This window comes from Pinus tabuliformis, chromosome 4_2 (assembly GCF_031772625.1).
Source record: "Pinus tabuliformis cultivar Carrire ecotype Pingquan chromosome 4_2, CPIR1, whole genome shotgun sequence".
NCBI classification, from domain to species: Eukaryota; Viridiplantae; Streptophyta; class Pinopsida; order Pinales; family Pinaceae; genus Pinus; species Pinus tabuliformis.
Window position 1 is genome coordinate 756,860,225 of NC_142304.1, and position 20,876 is coordinate 756,881,100.

The window sequence follows — 20,876 nt, forward strand, 5'->3', positions numbered from 1 at the left end:
AGCTGCTCGCCCAGCCAGAGGAAAGGTTCAGCGTCAGAACCTTGGTTGTAACTTTTCCTGTCTATTATTAATTAATGAACGACTGTTATTATAGTTCCAATCTCATTGTCTATTATAGTGATGTTGATTTATTTCCTTTCTGACTGAAATATAGTTGTGCCTTGGTGGATTTTATGCTTGTATATGTTTCTTCCTTTGCATGTGCAGGTGTCCGTTTGTAAGGATCGCAAGGATTGTGACCTGCCGGAGCGAGGGAATGGGAACACCAACTCTGCTTCGACTATAGCGTTGGATTCGAGGTTGGTCTTCTTAATTCACCTTTAATGTACAACTAGGAACTTGCGTGGCAGCGTGGTTTGATTGTGGCTAGTTCTGTTTTAGACTAGTGGGATCGCCTCTGTCCGCAGAGGGGATTTACCTCACCAACAATTTGGCGACTCCACTGGGGAGAAGCTATTTGGAGTTTGTCTTGCATGATTAGTTTTCTCTCGCGTGCCTGAGTCAATGAACTTTCTGGGTCAGTTTTGAAATTGCTATCGGCTGTTAGGTTCTTCTGGGCACTGTCAGTCAGACCCTGGGTAGTTATATTTTTTTTTTTTTTGGGTCAGTAAACGCGGCGGGCGCATTTTTTCTTCTGACAGGCGCACCAGTTGGCGCATGTTGCTCCATAGGCACCCGCGCCAATTAATTGTTAGCGCGAGTTGCAGTTTCACAGTCACACCATCTCTGTGAATCTTGCCAGTTTGATAGTTGAAAGCTCCTTAAACTCGGATTTTTTGTTTTTCCATATCTTTTGCTGCTTCTAGAAGTGTGTTGGACCTCTGTGTGACTGGTTGTTACTTTCATCCTTCAGTTGTTTGCTTATTTCTATCGATTTTGTATCCCAGCCCTAGAGTACCTAGTGGCTGTGCATGTCGAGCCTTCTGTGGGACGTTGTGGTTTGATCATCCAGTCAGCTTCTTGATTGTTTTCCGCACTCATCTAGTGATTCACTTCTAGCTTGCTTGGATCTTGCTTGACTTCATTTGAACTTAGATCACATGGTTCATTGAACGTCTTTGTGTTTTCCTTTGCTTTGACAGTTCATCTTCATGTTTCTGAATTGGTTCTATGTCCATTGAGTGAATTGTGTTTGTACTCGTGGATATCTCTTGAGGTTTGTTTACATGCATTATGCCATCTTAAAAATCAAAAAACAAAAGAGCTTTTTGCATTATATTAGTTAGCATTTATTGTTATTTGTCGCTTTTAAAAAGAAAAGGAAAAAACTTTTATTTCTTGTTATTAGCTGCATTAGGATCTTTGTTACTTGCTTGATAATCATTTTGTTTGTGTGAAAAAAAAAATCTCTACTCTTCTGTAGGTAGAATTCATCGAATGAAACGATATAATTTTGGCATATAGATTGCATTTAGGAAGTTTGGAGAGACCACATACGGTAGTGTAGAAATTTTGAATAATTTAACACATATTCAATGGAGATTATCCTGATCATGTACTAATGCAGAAAACATACACAATACATAAGCTCCTCTACGTTGATCAAGAATATAGCAGCATCAATAACAATAAAACATCAAGAGCATTCACACATTAACACAGTATGTATCACGGGGAAAGCATCTCGCTAAAAACCCCACACTATCTGTATATTAATGATTGAGTCATGTAACATTACACAGCATAATACTTCTCACAAGTATCTCCACCTCTGTTACACACAATACAGCTCAGATCTGATCTCCAAATCTCTTCCACTGCTTAATACCTGCTCAAGAACTTATGAGAATTGCTTCCCAAACTCGATTTTTACCTGCAAAATAGTCACTCACTCTTTGTGGACGTGAGCAAAGGCTAAAATGCGGGCCAAATACGTGAGCAAACTCATTGGCATACTCAATCCCTTGATTGTGCAAGATCTGGTGCACAACTATAGTCACAACTGATAGCAATCTGATTCTCTACCACCTGTCCCTGTTGAACTGAACATGCACTGACATGCAACTGAGTTAACTGATGTATTCTTTAGTTGTATTATGAGTTAATAATTAGTTTAACAACTCATCATTAGTCTATCTGCAGTTAGACTAACTACAACCAGTTTAACTAAGTTAAACTGAACACAACTCCATCAACTGTACCTCCAGTCCACTAAACTCAACTCACTTGAGTTCTAACTGAAGTCATGCATGCAACAACTCAACTGACTCATAAGAAAAACGAATTTCCTTCTGACAGCTGCATGTGCCACTTCCGTAGCTCAAACTGAAGTGCTCCAAGAGAATAAGATTAAGTTTATAGTCCAAATATTATTGTGAGATAATAATATTTGACTTTTCTATTTTTGACAGCCAGTCTAAAAATAGACTTGATCACTCACACTTTCATCAAAAATAGAAGTCCATCTATTTTCCCAACTTGATCAATCATCCATAAACATAGACATGATCCATATGTCTAAAAATAGACATAGTCTAAAAATAGACTTGCGCCAAAAATAGCCTGCGGGCCCACTTAGTGAAGGCGACTCTTTTCACTAAGCTCCATCATCTTGTTGCAATCTCAACACTCCCTCTCGACAAGATATGGATTATCAGCAACCCCTATCCTGCCTCGGTGGTACTCGAATTTTCTCCTGGTGAGAGCCTTCGTCAGAATATCAGCATCCTGATCCTCCGTTGGAATGTACGAAAGTAACATGATCCTCCGCTGCACATAATCTCTGATATGATGGTACCTGATGTCAATATGTTTAGATCTATCATGAAATACAGGATTAGCCGAGAGTTTAATGCAACTCTGGTTATCACAGTAAATCACAGTAGGATCCAAATGAGAACCGAACAAACCAACCAGGATCTTCCTCATCCATATAGCCTCGCATGCAGCCAAACTTGCTGCCATATACTCGGCCTCTGCTGAACTGAGTGCCACAGATCTCTGCTTCCTGCTGTACCAAGAAACTGTTGTCGATCCGATACTGAAGACCCCTCCTGATGTGCTCTTTCTGTCTGTTGGGCTCCCTGCCCAATCTGCATCTGTGAAGCCACATAGCTTCACCTCATCCTCCTGTCTGTACCACAAACCATATCCCGATGTGCCTCTCAAGTAGCGCAATACATGCTTGCCCGCCTTCCAGAAGAGCTTGGTAGGCTTAACCATAGCTTTTGAAAGCTGGTTAACTACATAGCATATATCAGGTCGTGTATTGACCAAATACATCAGCGACCCCACCAACTGTCGATAAACAGTGGCATCCACTTCTTCTCCCGAAGTGGCATCCTCCTTCCTCCAACCTCCAGGAAGAGGAGTATCAACAGGCTTGCAGCCATGCATGTTGAACTTCTCCAGTATCTCCCGAGCATACTTGCCCTGAGAAACAAACAATCCACCACTGCGCTGCCATATTTCCAATCCTAGGAAATAGTGAAGGAGGCCCAAGTCCTTCATCTCAAACTCTGTAGCAAGATCCTTCTTGCATGACAGTATCAACAGCTCATCACCCGTTAGAATCAAATCATCAACATACAGTACAATGATAAGCAACTTACCCTCCACCACAATCTGGTATAGGTTCGGATCTGCCTCGCTCTTGGAGAATCCAAGTCCTGTGAAATAGCTGTCTATCCGTGTGTACCAAGTACGTGATGCTTGCTTCAACCCATACAGCGCTCTCTTGAGCCTGCACACATGCGACTCGCTGCTGAAGACTTCAAAGCCTTCGGGTTGCTCAATGTACACCTCCTCCTCAATGACTCCGTTGAGGAACGCAGTCTTCACATCCATCTAATGAATGTGCCATCCCATTTGCGCTGAGAGAGCAAGAATCATCCGTATGGAAGAATACCTTGCGACAGGTGCAAAGGTCTCCTCATAATCGATCCCCTCAATCTGTGAAAAGCCTCGGGCAACAAATCTTGCCTTGTACTTCTCCACACTCCCGTCAGCTGCCTGCTTAACTTTGTAGATCCATCTCGAACATACCACTGATTTCCCTTCCGGTCTAGGAACAATCTCCCATGCACTGTTTCTGACAATAGAATCATAGTCTTCCACCATGGCGTCTACCCATGCGGGATCCTCCACAGCTTCCTCGAAAGAGGATGGCTCAGTCACAACACACTTGCTCATAAGAGCCATGTATCCAGTGTACCGATCAGGTGACTGTCTCTGCCTGCGTTGGGCTGTAGGTGGTCCTACAACTTTCTCTGCATCTTGAGCCAGTCGCTCAGCTTCTTTCAAGCGCTTTCGCCCTCTGATGGTTGGCGCTGCATGAGTGGTCTCTTCCACTCCATGAACCTCGTCCTGTGGCTGATCCACGTCCTGAAGCTCATCCTTAGGAACTAATAGCTCCTCATCTGCATGCAAGTGTAGCTCCCTCTCAAGCAAACACTTCATGGCTTTCTCCTCCTGAAATTTTATATCCCGTCGCACAACAGTTTTACCACTGTCTGGCAAATACACATGATAGTTGTGGGGCGTATCAGTGTACCCCACAAATATCCGAACCTCTGCAGTCAGCTCCAACTTCTTTCTGGCATCCTTCGTCACATGCATGTAAACGTTAGCACCAAAAATCCTCAAATGAGAAAGATCAGGCTTCTTACCAGAATAAGCCTCCTCGGGTGTACTCATGCCAAGTATCCTATGAGGACAACGGTTCTGCACATAAACTGCTGTATTGCATGCTTCCGCCAACAAGTGAAGGGGTAGGCCCTGATCATGCAACATTGCCCGTGCAGCACCCACAATCGTTCTGTTCTTCCGCTCAGCTACTCCGTTCTGCTGTGGGTTATGGGGAGCTATGAGCTCTCTACGAATCCCTTCTGCCTTGCAGAAATCCTTGAACTCGTCCGAGACGTATTCACCACCATTATCGCTCCTAAGAGCCTTCACCTTCTTCCCCGACTCCTTCTCGACCAGTGCTTTGAATTCACAAAACTTTGAATATGTCTCGCTCTTCTTCTGCATGAAGAAGATCCAGCACTTACGAGAGAAATCATCAACAAAAATCACATAATACCTATGTTTTGCTGTCGAAGCAACTGAGAAAGGTCCACACACGTCTGTGTGAATTCTCTCAAGGATCGTCGTGGCACGACTATCCTTCTCGTGAAAGGTGGCTTTCACAAACTTCCCTAAAGTACACCCCTTGCATTGATCTGACTGCGCAAGTGTGCCTTTAGGAAGCCCTGTAGTGATCTGCTGCAGTATCTTCAAGGCTCCATGGTGAAGGTGACCCAATCTCCTGTGCCACAACTCGCCATCATCCCGACTCACCAATCCTTCTGCCTTGCCTGCCATTGCTGCGCATCCATCTACATGCAACTGATAAAGGTTCCTCACTCGAACCCCTATCTTCCGGGTCTCACCAGTTGTCTTGCTGCGCAGGAAGGCCTTTCCCTCGCTGAAAACAACATCATACCCCTTGTCTTCTAACATCGCCACCGAGATGAGATTCTTCTTCAATCCTGGAACATGCATGACTTCCTTCAATACAAAGGGTTTACCAGACTCCCTCTCAAAGGAAATGGTACTGATACCGGTCGCACTGTATCTACCATCATCGCCCATCTCGATGTGCACTCCAAGATCTTTGTCCTCCAGATCAGAGAACAAATCTCTATCTCCCGTCATGTGAAAAGACGCACCACTGTCCAGAAACCACACTGATCCCATCACACTTGAAACCAAGCATGTGATCAATGAAAAATCAAGCTCAAACTGAGAAGCTAAAGCCTCTCCCCTGCAGATCCAGCAGCTTGCTTGTTCTTCTTCTTCTGCAGACAATTTGTGGCATAGTGTCCATGCTGGTGACAGTGAAAACACTTCACCTTGGACATATCCTACTTCTTGCCTTTCGCACCAGACTGAGAAGCTTTCTTGCTCTTCCCTTTCTTTGCTTTGGCAGCCAAAGCACAATTCTCTTCTTCAGCTCCCTTTGACGAAGATCCGTCCCTGGTACTCCGCCTGATCTCCTCCTGCACAAGATCTGACCATAGTCTTTCCCATCCTGGCAACTTCTCCTGACCATTGACAGAGTCCTGATAGGAATGCCAACTCTTCGGAAGACCAAGGAGAGCCAAGCTCACCAAGTCCTCATCATCGACAGTAACCCCCACACTTCCCAGCTCATCTCGACACTGAGTGAACTTTGTGAGATACTTGGGAATACTGTCTCCCTTCTCGCATTTGATGTTTCTGAGTTTATCTTTGAGCGCCAGCTTCCTCTGATCGCTCTTGCTTTGGAATAATTCTGTTAATGATTTCCACATCAAATATGGAGTAGCCTTTCCATGGAGGCTGGACACAATGTGATCCTTCACGCCCTCCAACAGAATTCTTCGACATTTTGCGATCTTCTTTTGCCAAGCATCAGCTTGAGTAGCATCAGTAGGCTTTGGGATATCCGTATCTATGAATTCCTTCAGCCCGTTAGCATCCAATACTGCCTCCATCCTGTCCTTCCATGCAATATAGTTTGAGCTGCCCTCAAGAGCATACTCCAATCGCAATCCGTTGAAAGACATTGCTGCGTTGTCACGAAGAAAACACTGCTGCAAATTCGAATTCCACCAGCAACCAACTCAACTGCTTCCGATCAACCCTCGCTTGATATCCTATAAAAATCTCTTCTACAAATCAAGCTGCTCCGATACCATGTAGAAACTTTTTCTACAATTATCTAGCTCTGATACCATGTAGAAATTTTGAATAATTTAACACATATTCAATGGATATTATCCTGATCATGTACTAATGCGGAAAACATACACAATACATAAGCTCCTCTACGTTGATCAAGAATGTAGCAGCATCAATAACAATAAAACATCAAGAGCATTCACACATTAACACAGTATGTATCACGGGGAAAGCATCTCGCTAAAAACCCCACACTATCTGTATATTAATGATTGAGTCATGTAACATTACACAGCATAATACTTCTCACAAGTATCTCCACCTCTATTACACACAATACAGCTCAGATCTGATCTCCAAATCTCTTGCACTGCTTAATACCTGCTCAAGAACTGATGAGAATTGCTTCCCAAACTCGATTTTCACCTGCAAAATAGTCACTCACTCTTTGTGGATGTGAGCAAAGGCTAAAATGCGGGCCAAATACGTGAGCAAACTCATTGGCATACTCAATCCCTTGATTGTGCAAGATCTGGTGCACAACTATAGTCACAACTGATAGCAATCTGATTCTCTACCACCTGTCCCTGTTGAACTGAACATGCACTGACATGCAACTGAGTTAACTGATGTATTCTTTAGTTTTATTATGAGTTAATAATTAGTTTAAAAACTCATCATTTGTCTATCTGCAGTTAGACTAACTACAACCAGTTTAACTAAGTTAAACTGAACACAACTCCATCAACTGTACCTCCAGTCCACTAAACTCAACTCACTTGAGTTCTAACTGAAGTCATGCATGCAACAACTCAACTGACTCATAAGAAAAACGAATTTCCTTCTGACAGCTGCATGTGCCACTTCCGTAGCTCAAACTGAAGTGCTCCAAGAGAATAAGATTAAGTTTATAGTCCAAATATTATTGTGAGATAATAATATTTGACTTTTCTATTTTTGACAGCCAGTCTAAAAATAGACTTGATCACTCACACTGTGATCACTCACACTTTCATCAAAAATAGAAGTCCATCTATTTTCCCAACTTGATCAATCATCCATAAACATAGACATGATCCATATGTCTAAAAATAAACATAGTCTAAAAATAGACTTGCGCCAAAAATAGCCTGCGGGCCCACTTAGTGAAGGCGACTCTTTTCACTAAGCTCCATCATCTTGTTGCAATCTCAATAGGTAGGACCAAAAAACTGAAACATAATTGAAGATAAACTATAAAATAAACTCAATGAACATAACAACGCATTGGAAAATAACGCAAACATTCTAGAGGTCTAGGTTAGAGACGTGTTCCGGCGTCGTTAAACCTGGTAGCTTACCGTCGAGTGGTTGGGTGATTCCTCCACGGTGAAACGATAAGTGCCAATACAGACTGTGCTCCCACGTACCATCGAGTATATATTGGGAGACCCCTATAGGAATAAAGCCTTTATCCATAGGAAGCCGTGTCAGCCGCCCTACGATTCGCAATGCAGTGAACACAGCATTCATGAAGATCGACCACCCGTACCCTAAAAAGTATTCTGTGGTTTTGCGAAAAGTTTGGCACACCTTCTACCTAGAATTCCAGAGCAGTCACTTTTGATCCTTTTCGGACTCCTTAAATGAAAAGGTGCCTGTGAGCGTCTTGTCACTTCGTACTCATTAAATATTCGAAGGAGACTAGAGTCATCTTTTCGTCCTTTTCTCGACTCTTAAAAAGTGAAAAGGTCAAGTTCAAAGTTCAGTGTCTTAAAATTTATTTGACCACGATCACATATAACCCGGTTAAACTTCGCTTGCGGTAGGAAGTCGGATTCTTTCTAGCTCAATGGCATCCTTTCTTGAGCCCACCGGCCAAGGTGGTCCCCCGGCTGGTCCGATTCCTTCTGTCGGAAATGTCGGTGTCCAGTATATAGCAACTTTGTCTTTGCCTGGGTTCACCATCGGTTTACCCGTATGGGTGTTCTTAAACTCAGTGGTCTCGAGTGTGATCACTCCTATTCCACCACCACCTCCTCCACCCGAGCAACATCGTTTTGATTCCAAGGTGGACACCTGTCCTTCTTCACCTACTGCTGCGTCCTCATCTTCTACTTCGCCTGGTGAAACTCTAGATTTAAGTAACCAGATGGCTAAGAAGAAGAATAAGAAGACGAAAAAGAAGAAGTCTCCCAAAACAAATGTCCCATCTACCCCGAATATAACTGAAGTAAAGTCTCCTCCTGCTCCGCAGCGGAAGGCTAAATTTCCTTGTAGATTATGCAAGGAAGACCATCTTCTTCACGATTGTCCTGGCATCCCCAGGGTCTTAGAAGTATGGGCTCACGATCGGGACCACCCTGCTTCGTCCTCTGGAGATCATGGTGATGCTACCCTATCAGCTGGAAATGTTAAGGGAAAAGGGAAGATTCGAATCCCCTGTAGACTTTGTGAAGGCAATCATCCCCTTCACCTTTGTCCATTCATGGATAGAGCCTCTATTGTATTGGAAAGTCTTACAGCTCCCTCAACTCAACTTCCTACTGGTTATCGACGTCTCTCTGCAATTGCAGAACGTTCCCCTGCTGACCAAGAAATCAAGCCTGATTCCTCTTTGGTCCAGCTTTCTCTTCCCGAACTTGGCTATGCTCAGCCTGTTCCAGACCAGTACCTGGTCGGAAAGAGTGTTGCTCAGCCTGTTCCAGACCAGTCCCTGGTCGGAAAGAGTGTTGCTTTACGGCCTGTTCCAGACCAGTCCCTGGTCGGAAAGAGTGTTGATTTTCAGCCTGTTCCAGACCAGTCCCTGGTCGGAAACGCTGTTGATTTACCCTCGTCGTCTACACACCACTTTGTTCCGGGAACATTTGTCATCAAAGATGAACCACCTGAATCCAAACCAGATGAAAGTACAAAGGTCCAGATGACAAGTGACCCGGTCTTTCCAAAGGTCCAGATAACAAGTGACCCGGTTTTGCCTTCAGAAGTTCCATCCTTAGATGATGTTATCACTGTAAAGGATGAAGATCACACCGTCCAAATTCTATACATAAACATAGACTCTAATGATCAAGTGAGCATCCCTCTCATTCCTTCGCAGCAGGAAGGAAGTCCATTAGAGCCATATCCGACCGTTTATCCGGTCCCACCTCCGAGTAACCTCGTTGTTTCCTTCAATTGGGATCAACTAGGTAGTCCCCGGCTACCACCTTCTAGACCATTTTGAATTATAGTCCAAGTCTACCGAATGGTTATGGCCGGTACCATTATTGATGAGGGATCTCCCGTGAGCATCCTTTCTTCAACAGCCTGGGAAGCACTTGGTTCACCACTGCTTCTGCCTGAGATAAGAAACCTTACAGGTTTTCATCGAGAAACCAGTCGACCTTTAGGAATTCTTCCCCATGTACCTATCACATTAGAAGGGAAGACCATTCAAATGGGCGTCATGGTAGTCCAAGGCCCGTTAGATTACAATTTACTCCTTGGGCGAGACTATATTTATCACATACGTGCAATTGTGTCCTCACTCTTCAGAGTGATGTGTTTTCCGCACGAAGGAAGGACAATCAAGATCGTAGACCAACTTTCGTTCCCCGGTTCACACTTCACATATAGTCATCTACCATTCCTAAATGGTCTTATTTCCACAGAAAATGCAACACCCAGTCCGTCATCCTGATGACGGCAGCTGACCTGGGCGCGTGACTGAAGCCCGGGGGGCATGCATCCTCCTTTTCAAAATCGAGTCTTTCCAAGTGAACCTTCATTCCATCCACTCTGTGAATGCCATGAAGCTTGGGGGGCATGTACCTCGATTTGCATTATCATGCTGGGGGCATGCAAATTTATAACAAGCATAGTTTTTTCGTTTCAAGCTTGTGTAAACATGAAACCGAATCCAAGCAGAGTTCTCCATGGTTCAAGCTTGTGTAAAAATGAACCCATACTTGATTTACATTTCGTGATTGCCATTTATCTGCTAAATTCTGCTAGATGAGCCTTGGTTGTTTCATTCCATCGCCACCATCTCTTTGGCCGGTCATATGCTTTCACGTGGTTGTTTTCCTTTCCTAAGGAACCGCAGCAATGAGTGGTTTTATTAGCCAGCCTCTTGACCATTACATGTTTTGAGCAGTTCCACCATTACCGGAACCAGTTGCTACCCTTTATACCACTCGTTCCTCTAGGACGAGTCGCCTTTAAGCTCTTTTCTGACTCGTAAAATATGAAAAGATTACCGAGTATTTTTTCCCTTTTTGACTCGTTAAAAAGAATAAAATTGAAGGTCTTCTTTCAGCTCTCTTCCGACCATTTAAAGAGGAAAAGATTGCCGAGTTGCTCCTCTTGACTCGTTAAACGTTAATAAGGGGCGGTCGTTTTAAGTTCTTTTTGTCGACCGTTAAAACTTAAAAAGATTACCGGGTTTTTGTCGTTTCGGACTCGTTAATGGTTACGAAACGACGTGGTCTTGATCACTTTTTTACTTTTTCAGGTCAAAATCACTATTCATGAAAAGTACTCCTCGATCGTAATGATCGGGCAGTTCTTTCGGGTATTATTTTATACTTTTTCGTGCCCGAGAGACACAACTTTACGAAAAGGGACACCCCTGGAGTTTCCTTTTTGTGGTCTTTTCAAACTCTCTAAACATGAAAAGACGTTGAGTTCTTCCTTTGTCAGACTCGTTAAAACTTGATGACATCGGATTTTGTCGAAATGACGCATCACAAGCATATGCTATCCCCATCAAGCTTGTTAAAAATAATTGGGGTACTCGCCAGAAATGGTGGGGGAAAAGAAATTTTGGAACCATAATTATTGTTGTGTCGGCAGTATGTCACTCTTGAACATGGCACTCCTCTGCTTTCGGGTCTGGGTGGGGACATCTCATCTTATTTTTCATTCGCCTCCGTGGGATTGGGTAATCTTATTTGACCTCTCAAATACTCATTTCCTCGTCACTATGACCTCTGATCCGTCGATGTCAAATACTGCCAACTCCACTCTAGTGCCGCTGGTATGTTCAAGAGAAGTTGACCTCTGCAAAGAAACAACCTCCCTCTAATAGCTCATACAATTTTGATTCACAACATCATCTCTCTGTCTCGTGTCGATGATGTGGGAAACATTATGGCCCACCTTCGATCAAGGTCACTTCCTGTCGACTTCAGCTCATTATCCAGGAAGCTGATCTAGAGACTCCCTTCCGGTGCCTTGGAGCCTGCACGCCTCAATGGCAGGTTCTTCGTGTTCGACGCGGGGTTTTCATCATTGGCCTCCGATCGAATGATTCTACAGGTGTTCGACGTCAGATCACTAATTCGCACGCCGTAGACTGTACCTATAGTACCTTGAGGGTCATTGTCATTATTGGTGGTACCTCTCGCGTCTGTTAACAGTTCCAAATATTGACTGGTAATCAGACGATGTTCATGCATGTTCGACTTCAGCTCACATATTCGCATGCTTGAACTTGTACTTCTGTTCGGGTCGAGATGGAGCGCAAGACCCTGGATTGTGTCTGTTGTAATCCAGGCGTGATTCCTGATACATGACTCATTCACTGGATGGCTGCGACCATACCTGAGTCAATTCATTGATCCTACCCAGATGGCTGCATCCATACTATGGATCTAAATTATCATGTACTCTCTTATCGATGGCTGCGACCATACCACGTACATCATGTATTTGAGCTATCAATAGTATCTCAATGCAGGTTCTCGGCGGCAGCTATATGTGTTCTTGCAAAGCATTTCACCCCTCTCTCTCGCTCGGGCCTCATGCTTTGGGGGGCATCTGTTACACAGTAAATTGTCACCGTTGGTCACCGTCCCTATCGCCTCAATTTTAGTACATTGGAGGATGCTTTCCGGGACCTGTGAGCAGTGACATAGCCTAAAAACACTTGCACTATGTTCCCTTGAGTATGTACTTCATGTTCCCTCAAGACACCTTCTGCAAATTATCCCTGAAAAGTGCCCTTTTCCCATTGGCGCAGGTACCCAATGTCTGACCCGCGCCAATAGCTCAGATCCTCAAAAAGGGGCGCGACCATTGGCGCTCTGTCTTAGAACAATGCCCACGCCAGTCAAGTTTAGTAATGTTTTTGCTAAAAGCACGACTGTATGATTTTTCCTCCCAGATCATGAGCTCCTTTGAGGGAAAAATCCATCTGATAAAGCTCGAGAGTCATCATATCTATCCACAGTATCTTTTCATGGATGTTGCCAATTCACAATGGGTGTCCTGGTGCATTGAATCTTTCTCCCTTCTTCATCTATAAAAGCTTGTCCTCATGCATTAGACAAGCTAGTGCTAGTTCCAAGTTTATGAGTTCCGAAGTGCTGTAGTTTTGAGTTCTTGAGTTGTTGGAGTAATGCTAGAGAGGTTATGCTGCCGGAAGTCCGAGAGAGAGGTAGTCTACTGCAAGGCATATAGCTGCTCGCCCAGCCAGAGGAAAGGTTCAACGTCAGAACCTTGGTTGTAACTTTTCCTGTCTATTATTAATTAATGAACGACTGTTATTATAGTTCCAATCTCATTGTCTATTATAGTGATGTTGATTTATTTCCTTTCTGACTGAAATATAGTTGTGCCTTGGTGGATTTTATGCTTGTATCTGTTTCTTCCTTTGCATGTGCAGGTGTCCGTTTGCAAGGATCGCAAGGATTGTGACCTGCCGGAGCGAGGGAGTGGGAACACCAACTCTGCTTCGACTATAGCGTTGGATTCCAGGTTGGTCTTCTTAATTCACCTTTAATGTACAACTAGGAACTTGCGTGGCAGCGTGGTTTGATTGTGGCTAGTTCTGTTTTAGACTAGTGGGATCGCCTCTGTCCGCAGAGGGGATTTACCTCACCAACAACCCATGTGAACCAAAATGGCTTGAGCAAGCCAAACTAGACATCACTCTGACTTAGACAACTATAGAAGTCCAACTTCTCGACATCCTCATGTTGATCAATAGTAACATATTGATGCCAAGATATGTATTCCTTGATAGTGTCTGTGTGTTCTGATGTGACATCTGTCTGAAACCTGAACCTTGCCTCCATAGCATCCAAGTACACTACTCGGGCTCCTCTGTCCAACTTGTTTGAAAGAATGCTCATCATTGTCTTCAATGTGGCCAGACCAGCAACATACTTGCACATGATGTCTACACTGATACGCAAGTCTGGACTGGTGGCGATGCACATCAACTCGTCGAAGTACGAGTCACGGTCTAGTCAAACCTGCTTCTTGGTCTTCACCTGGGTGAGAGTCCCAAGTGATGGGATCACATGTGTGAGCACCACAAAATCCATGCTCTTGAATACTCATGCATGGGAAGCCTATATGCTAGTGATGATTTGTGGGAGGTCCTCATAGTTATAGATCTGACTCTAGATACATGCTTGCAGCTCGACCACATTGGTCCTCGTCATCTTTGGAAAGTGAAGTGGGGCTCCCTTGTACTTCATCATCCATGTTTGCATGTTATCAACAATAACATGCACGTTCATTAAGATGCGTGCTCTTCTAGCACATCGTTGTTACCATCCGTTGAGATGGACGACTGCCTTGTGCATGGAACCAAACTTGGAGTACAATGCTTGCATAACTATGTCAAGGGATAATACTTCATCTAGTATTTCCTTCTTCAATTCAGCTCGAGCGGACATTGTCACCAAGTATCCTCCTTGCTTGGCCACCTGTAGTTCCTTCGCCATGCACTCATTCTCAGCTATCAGAAAGTGAACACTTGAGCTAGTGGCTTCGGCATACACTCTAGTTGCATTAGCCAAGGCAACTCGATGCTTTTGCACATCAGTCATGATCACTCTTTCCTCAACTTGCACATGAGATGTTTGATCCTCCGAAGCTGGTACTCTCTGAGACTGCACAACTCTGTGATGAGATTCGTCAAAAGTGATGTTGTGCATCTCTCCTTCCAGTTGACCACCAAGGATCTCATTGCCTCCTTGGTCATTTAAGAGTTGATCATCATCTCGACGCATTGAAGTGGGTGAGTTGACCTCTTTGTGGTGAGGCATGAGGTTGGTGTACGGGAGCTGCTTCATCTATCTGCACATGTTCCGCCCCCTTTTGTATCTCTATTGCTGCACTTCCCTCTCCTATTTGCGCAACTCTTGTTCTTTTCGGTGTTGCTCCCTCAGCTCATGCAACTCCTTCTTTTCTTCTTCCATTCTCTTCTTATCTCTCTGCCTTTGTGCGATTCACTTTTCGCATTGTTTCCCCTTTTCCTGAATAGCCATAGCTTCTTGTTCTACAAGTGGATCTGCTCGAAACTTACAACTTTTCTCCTCCTCCATGAGATTGACAATCTTCCTCTTCCCTTTGTCGCGCACCGGTATTCTTGGCTCTGATGCCTCTACTGCTACTGATGCTACAGCTGGTTCTCTTTGTGATGCTGCTTCATGTTGCTTCACTAAACACGCCACAACGAAGCCAACCTGTTCAATGGGTCTGGAGGAATTGTAGCAATACCTCCATGAGTTCTCCTTGACCTAATGAAATGCCCCATGGATCCTATTGAACTGGACTCTCGTGCAGTGATCCTTCACAATGAAATGTGGGTCATATGGATTGAAGCTTCAGAGGCCAAACGGGTACTTCTTCATCTATTCTGCTTCGACATCCACTTGCTTGATACTCCAGATCTCATATAACCCAATCCGCAACGGAAGAGCGGGCCAAGGTACCTTCTTCTTTTGCTGCAATCTAGCTGTCAATACTGCTGAGATGTGATATGCTACTTCCTTCATGTCAAGTACATCCAAGGCAAACTTGGGCAGAACATGTGGAGGCTTCTCCACACTAAACATTTAGATGAAAGTGTTGTACGGTGAGGCATACCAATCTATAGTGCCTAAAAATACCTCCATTTCTTTTTTTGACATGCAGGGTGGATCGTGTTCGAATATCATCTTGTACACTAGGGTGACAAAATGGTCAGACAGTCATGTGATTATTCCTCTGAAGTTGCATTCAAACAACAACTTGAAATATGTGTTCACAACAGTCTTCGTCGGTGACCATGCCCACTCCAATCCCGGGAACTCATGTCAGGCATAGACTGCATCTAGGATGTAGGCGGACATGTAAATCTATGCATGCATACCTTCAGGTGATTTTCGAGTCTTCTTGACTTGCTCCTTCACCTGATGAGCTAGTATGCTGGACCAGTTACATGGTTTTCCTTCTCTAGCCAGTTGGTCCAGTGCAATCACCCAACTTTGTGGAAAGATTTTAGTGCTTGCTTGGCCACATAGTCGACATGTGAATATGACCAAGTATTGGTATGCCTTCCTTAGTATCTTTGTCTTGTAGATCTGGTTGGGTGTCATCCTGAATCGATCTGGCTCCCTTACATAATACTTCAGAATGTCTCTGGAGTTAGCTCTGCTATTAGACAAGCTGAATGGAAGACTCATGATAGTCATGGGCTATGCCATCTGATACATCTCATCGTAATATCATGCCCAGAAGGCTGCAAACTTCATCCCACTAACACTGCTCAAGGTCATCGTCTCGAGATCAATGTGAGAGACAATCTAGTGTATCATGTTCGCACATGGGAACGCAGGGTATCTGCATGCAATCCTATACAAGTCAGACTTGTGAATGTTCACGTACACCTGACGGTCTTCAAGATCTTCCCCGAAAGTGTCTGCGAATGTTTCATTGACTTCTTTCCACTCAATTTTGATGTCCTTGTCTAGATATAGCTTAGTATCTTCATAGATCGACAGACTAGAGGACACCTGCTCAACTTTTGCTCTAGCTGCAATTCCATCAGTGTCATGTGTTCCTATTCTCTTAGAATCCATTGAGACAGATGAACACCTGAAAGATCTAGAAACAAGAAACGTGCATGGCAAGAAATATGTCAACAAAAACAAAGCAAATTCTAGGGAATGACGTAGCAAATACCTGGGAAACTGATGAGCAAGATTGCGCAATTTCTTCTGGTAGGTTGGGTGACTGGCTGCTAGAACTGTGAAAAAGGCAGTTTGGGCTATCTGGGAGGTAGGACTAGCTGCTGGATCTGCGAAATGCACAATCCAAACTAGCTGTTGGCTACTAGGATTGCGCAATGTGCAATTACAACTGGAAAGGATTGCAGGCCCAGGGATTGCATTGCGTAATTTCCTGGGCCAGTAGTCACTATCATCCAGAAATGCGCAAAAATGTCCTAGAGGCCAGCGTTGGGTAGAAATGTGCATTTCTAGAGAGGAATGCAGAGCCTTCCTTCCCTAGATTGCGCAATGCAGCCTCAGTGAAGGCAAAGTCCGGGCCAAGGTGGCTCAAATCACCGACGAGCAATTGAAAGAAAATAAGACAATGAATGTGTTAGCACCTAAATCTGCCTTAGGTTGAAAGAAGGCAAAAATTAGGGTAACCACAAACCACGCTTAGTCTGGTAGCTAGACCTACCAGAGCAGGAGAGGGCTCCCTCCGAGTCACGCTCAGCGAATGGATAGGAAAAATGGTCTGAGATGACTTACAATGCAATATTTACCTTAGGCTAGTAAGTGAAAAGGGATTTTGGAAAATATTTTATGAAGTGACCGATCTTCTGGGATGTATATGGGACTGGTGCTCAGCAAAAAATATAGAATAGAATATGAAGGAACAGATTATTCCATGAGGCAAGGTAGGCGGCAAGCGCAACAATTTTGGCTTAAGGTAACGCGGAATGGAAATATTGCTGAAGAGAGTGAAAAGGGCATGGTCGCATGAATCCTTTTCAACAGAAGAGTAACATTGCACATGAAATTTTCTCATAGGCAGAGCAATATAAATTGAATTCTACCTAATCTCACTTAGAAAATTTCACTGAAATGAAGCATGAAATGAATTATGAAACATAACAAGATACATATGGAATATAAGAACACATTTTCTACACTCACGACCACAAGAATCTCATGAAACAGAGACGCTGCCTTTCATTAATTCTCTGTCAAAAATACACAGTGCATAAACAGAGTTTCTTTCCCACAGTCTCCCAGAAGTTACAAGCCAACCAACCCTTTGCAAATAACTTGCATACAATATATAGAATGTGTGGATAAGACATGGAATGCCCAGGGGTTGGGAAGTTACTCAAATCATTTCGAAAAGGAGATGGAGAGCCAACCATCAACTACAGGTGCAGCGCTCTCAAGCATGACATTTGGCTGGGGTGACCCTTTGCATTCTTTTGCCACTTGGATATAAGCCCATCTGGAGAGAAAAATATTTAAATGCTGCCTTTGGTGCCAAAAAACCGAAGTGTAGATGACCGGGCCCACTTGGAGAAGTCGCGACCCGAAATTTCGTGAAACGGGAGCAAATTGGCAGTTTTTTCCCCTGTGCGCCGCACCAAATTCTCTGTGCGTTGTGTCAATTTGGAGCATATTTTGGGGCACTTGCAGATGTCAAAAATGTGCCCAAGTGGGCTTGTTGGAAAGCTTGTCCTATCTACTTTCTAACCCCACTAGAATTTCTCAATTTGGTGCTCATTTTCCCCTCCAAATCTTCATCCTCCCAAGACTTCTTTCTGTGTGTCAAAAAAGTGGCAGAGAGGCTATTTTTGGGTGTTTTTTTGACCTTTAGGAGGCCCAGATCTTGTCAAAATTTCTTGCCCAAACACCAGTAGTAGTATTTTTCGATGTTGAATCCAAATATGCAAGCCATTCCTCGATTAGAGTCCTAGATTTTTAGCGTCGCGCCAGTGGCGCGGCGCATAGGGAGGAATTTCCTGTTTTGTGTCCAAAAAATTTTCCTGTGACCAAAATTTGCCCAAATTTTTTGAAATTTGGGCTGGAGGTTCCCTATGAAGTGCTATTATGTGACAAGGAAGCCTCAGCCAAGATTCAAAGCCGAGCTTGCTCCTTTGCCTCCTTTTCCTCCTTTGCCTCTTTTGTCGCTTTGCTCAATTTTGCCTTTAGGATCCTAATTCTTGCTTTGGAGCTCATGTTTCGGGCCTGGTAGTGATGAGTCATGTGCCTCAGCATGTATTTCTCCCTGTTTTCTTTATCCAACCACTGCTCCAAGTGAACATTCACTTTCTCTAGCACATACTCCCGGTCTTCGTCTCTTTGCTCCATAGGTCTGCCTTGTGCTGCCAGGATGTGTCGCCGGTTTTCCTTGATCATTTGCAACTCTATCTCAGCTAGCCGATCCTCAAGTTGCTTGTTCCTCTACTCCAGATACTGCATGTTCCACTTGGCCCTATCCAAGTCCAGGGATAGGTTCTCAATCACAGACTGCTGCTCCTGAATGATCTCTCCCAGCTCAGCATTTGTAGGTTCTGCATCTGTCTCATCATCCTGGAGGAGAACAAACTCGGTCTCTTGCTCACCTAATGGCCCTTCCTCCTGCACTGGCTCCTTGCCCTTACCCTGCTCCTGTGGTGCTGATGTCAGAAGCGAGGCCCCTTCCACCCCGGGTGGAGATAACACTCGCTTTGCTGCTGCGAACAATGGTCTACTGCCCTTCTGGTATGTGATGTATACTGGCATGGTGGCAGTCTCATGGTGCTCAAACTGATGTGAAGGACCTCCCACCTCATGTTCTGCCTCTGATGCCACTGGTGGAGTGCTGAAGAAATCACGGGAGATGAAGTCCTCCCAAGCAATACCCTGCAATCCCAACCGGTGGTCCACCAAAATCCGGATGAGAGTAAAATGATAGACACCATTTAGCTACTGTCGTGGGGTCTTGCGCTGCATGAAGTTTTTCATCTTCTCAATGTTGTTGCAGATGAAAAATGGGAGGCTCATCATCCGCACCCTGGTGAAGTGCATGAGAAAGCGGATGTGATAGGCATAAAGGCGAGAAAACCTCCCCTTGCAACTGAAATACTTCATGATCAATCTCATGAGTGTGGCATACTCATCCCTCAAAAATCTGAATGGAAAAACTCTGGTGAGCTGGCTCAAGTAGCTGTTCTTGATGTAAGGCTCATAGTGATGCCTCTCCACCTTCTTCTTCTTATGCCACTGCTCCCCAATGTTTGGCATCCTTGTTGCCACTGATATAGCCTCTGGTGTTAAGGTGAAAGTGACCCCAGCTAGGACAGATTGGCCTCCCTGTAGATGAAGTGCAAAAAGGCAGAACAACTCATGATGGAATTTGACATTCGACACCCTTTGACAAAATTCATAACATGCCAAGTGTTGGAAACAAGACATAGCAAGTGGGCATACCTGTAGCTCAGTGAGGGTGTTTGGCTCATCTCTAAGATGTCTGCCGCTCCGGTGATGTCTCCTATGGGCCCTCTCTCCTGAAGATGTGCCATTGTGGGTCCCTTCCTCATACTCTGATGAATTTTTTGATGCCATTACTGCTGCTTGTACCCTGAGTTTTATGCTGCCCTTTGAATCCAATGAATCTGATAGATGCTCTGAAAATCTGTCACCAAGGGGACAATAAAACAGGGGAGTATTAGGAGGGGAATGATGAAAAGGGGAATAGGGGTATAAAGGACAAATTTATCAGGGATTTGGGAGTGTTTGGGGTATGGTTTTGATGGGGTAGGTTTTGGGATATTTTGAGCTATAGGAATAAAGGGGATGAATGGATATGATTACAATGTAGCTAGGGTAACTATTCAGGGAAACTGCTCCAGGGGAATTAGCTGATAGAGGTAGGGTAGGAGCATATTTTAGCAATCATGTTACTGTAGCAAAACCCTAGCTTTTTCCCTTCTTTGTGTCATTTTGGGTTTACTTAATTAAAAATTTTGCCTTTGATTTCATGGTCACCAAAATCATATTTTTCTTTGAGTTAAGGATCAATGGTGAAGGGATCTAGGGCCACCTTTGCAATTTTGAGAGCCATTTATAAAAATTTAGGTGATTCGGTGTTTTTTTTCTAGGCTCACAGGTCTGTGCATCGTGCGCTTTGCCCAGTGCGCCGCGCGCCGGGTATGCGCCGCGCCAGTGCAATATTAACACTGTGGTCGGGCTCCCAGTGCGCCGCGCACCCTGAGTGCGCCGCGCCACCTTGTGTGTGCGCCGCGCACTGTCAAATGACACTAATTTGCTTGGAACACTGGGGGTAGGGTCTTAGTGGAGATTTCTAGGGGGTTTCCTTAGGAGACAAGGTGGAATGGAGGTGAAAATGATGAGGAGTGAGGGGACAAGGGGAGGGGAGCAAAACCTTGGTGGCGTCCTCACAAATTTGCAACCCCGTTTATCATTTTTTCTTTGATGATTATTTTCATGGATGGCCAATGTGCTTTGGATATCATT